Source organism: Mus pahari, chromosome X, assembly GCF_900095145.1.
Source record: "Mus pahari chromosome X, PAHARI_EIJ_v1.1, whole genome shotgun sequence".
Taxonomy (NCBI): Eukaryota; Metazoa; Chordata; class Mammalia; order Rodentia; family Muridae; genus Mus; species Mus pahari.
Genome location: NC_034613.1, coordinates 102,450,511 through 102,453,336, shown reverse-complemented (window position 1 = coordinate 102,453,336; position 2,826 = coordinate 102,450,511). Strand labels below are relative to the sequence as shown.

Sequence of the window (2,826 nt, the reverse complement as noted above, 5' to 3'; positions counted from 1 at the left end):
TTAATGTAGATTTCATTCTCCTTATAAACATTTCTTTTTGATGTGGACAGTGATTAACATAGAAACTCACAACTGTTTTAAAAAGAGAGAAAAACAACCTAAGGAGAATATATCCATAATTAGGACATCTACATATCATCCCTTTCCAAAAGTCCTGGGAAAGTCTGTACAAAATGAGGCAGAAAGATTGTAAGAGATGACCAGAAATAAACATCATCTTTTGAATTCCACATAACTACTACAATGGGAGTTTCTGCAAAGAAATCTGTTTGTATGCACAGGAACTGCACAAGTTCAAGTCAAACAGGAACAGGAAGATGCTCATGACTCCACACAAATAGCTGAGATAGTTTTAGAATTGATGACTGCTAAAAGGAGGAAAGTCAGTTTCCTCTAACATTGTGGTCTCTGTGAGATTTCCTTTGTTCCAGTGGATGGTCCAACACTCATTTATATTTTGGTAGCACAAATTCAACTAAGTGCATTATAAAATACAGAAAGTACAAAATATATCTGCAATTGAGAAAAGTATGACGAAGTGTAACTAAGACGAATTAACATAAACAATGGTAAATACTATCAAAATTCACTTAATATATTATGAAAATTTCAAATAAGTAATGGATATTTTATATCTAAAATTATTCTACTACTTGAAGATAATATCCAATTCAAGTAAAAATTCAGAGGAAACAAGATAGAATTGAGCTGAAAGATTTTTCTTTATGTGTAGCTTTCATAGATTTAAAAGGTCTGATTCAGGTTGCTGAGTGATAAAATACTTTCCTTGTTGTCCTAGGTAGAGTTACTATTTCTGTGATGAAACACCATGAGAAAAGGCTGAAGAGGAAAGGGTTTATTTGGCATGCACTACCATATATTAGTCTATCAATGAATGCAGGCAAGAGAAGTCCTCAAATTGGGCTGTCAAATGAAGGCAATGGGTTCTGCAGAAGCCATGAAGGAGTGCTCTTCACTGGCTTGCTCATCATGACTTACACAGTCTGCTTTCTTATGCAATCCAGGACAACCAGTCTATGAGTAGTACCACCAAAAATGATTTGAGCCCTTCCATCAATCAATAATCAAAAACAAAAAAATAAGCTCTGTCTTTTAGAAGCATTTCATCAATTGAGATTTCCTCTTTTCTGGTGACTATAAATCTATCTGGAGTAACGTTGACAGAAACTAGTGAGCACAATGTTGCTAGCCAGTTATGATCTCTAAAAACACTATAAAAATCCTGATGAGAAGATTTTCTACCTATGCAATATTGGGACAACCATTGATAGAAATTGTTAAGAAAAAATGCTGTGATTTGATTTGAGGTATGGTTCATTGCAGAGAACCTATACCTGGTTCACAAGGTGATGAACTTGGCTGAAGAAATGTCTGGAAAAGTTCTAGGTCCAAGTGATGAACTTTACATTACTCCTAAATGAAATTTTCACAGCAACATACTGCCTTCTATAGATCTACTTTATACACATAAATACATGTGTACTCACAATTTCAATCACAAAACTCTCCCTCTGAGGTAAACAGCAGTGAAGGTAGACTCATTATTACCCAAGATTCTGAGGCATTACTGGTGAGGGCTCAACCCTAAATAAGAAATTTTATTGTTCCTTCTAAAGCTAAGGGAACATTTTGAATGATAAAATGGCAAATTTGTGAGAGCTAAAAGATAGGAGAAAGATCTGTAAAACGCTACCTTATACACTCACAAAAACCATTTCAATCATGAATTAACAAAAATTGTCATGGCTTGTATTGTATCCATTACAAGATTGCCCTGTTAACCATTGGTAATAGAAAGAGAAGAGCTCACAATACCTTACCCCTTATGACTAAACTATTGACTGTTGATAGATTCTTTGAGAGTGTGATTCATTTTCTTCAGTTACTTATACACAACTGAGTTCCTACTTTGCTCAGTAACAAACTCAGTGTTGAGCAGCTTAGGTTAAACTCAATAGAGCAAAAAATAAGTAAATATAAATTTGAGAAAAAAATGTAGGTCAGAAAGGGGTTAGAAAATGGGCTGTGGAGATCAGAGAGGGTGGAAGTGAGACTGTGAAATTGACAAAGAGCAAATTTAATTAATAAAATGAACAATTTTGTGGGTTCACTATTTATAACTATCCATAACTTTCATACAGTAATAATCTGTGCTCACTTCAGCAGCACATATACTAAAATTGGAATGATACAGAGAAGATTAGCATGGCCCGTGCACAAGGATGACATACAGTAATAATCCAATCATCTGCCAAAGAGTGATCATAATTCAAATCTGACCACAGTACTTTCTCAGGATTATACTACGGTGGGAATCTTTGCCACCTAGTGGGATGAGCCAGCACAATTATGCTAGTATAAAAGAAAGAAGAGAGCTCACAGATGTTAAAAGACCGAGCTCTGATGATATGCTTGGAACACTTAGATGCACAATGACTCATGCCACAGATGGTAGGCTCTTCATTTGCATGAAACAATCAATTCATTTCTTTCTCAAGACATTTGAACTGGAGTTCTGTCACCTGATCAAAAAAAGTCTCATTATTGCTGTATTCATAAGCTATTTTGGATGAAATATATTCAAAGTAGTGTTCCAATGTACAAAATGACATTAAATAGCTAGAAGGTTAGACGAAAGAGAAGATCTTTTGGACACAAAACATATGTTTAATTTCTACTTTTGCAGCTTACCAGATGTTTGAGTTTGAGTACAGCATATTCTACCCTGAATGTTAGCTAGAATATCCTCTATGTAGAAGATAATATTCATTAAATATATAACCAACAGTTGTTGCTCAATTTAAT

The 2,826-nt window shown here is 34.5% G+C and overlaps 1 pseudogene; it reads left to right on the top strand.

Moving 5' to 3' along the window:
• The first annotated feature begins 2,171 nt into the window (after positions 1-2,171).
• LOC115063282 lies at positions 2,172-2,271 on the top strand (annotated as a pseudogene).
• The last annotated feature ends 555 nt before the right edge of the window (positions 2,272-2,826 follow it).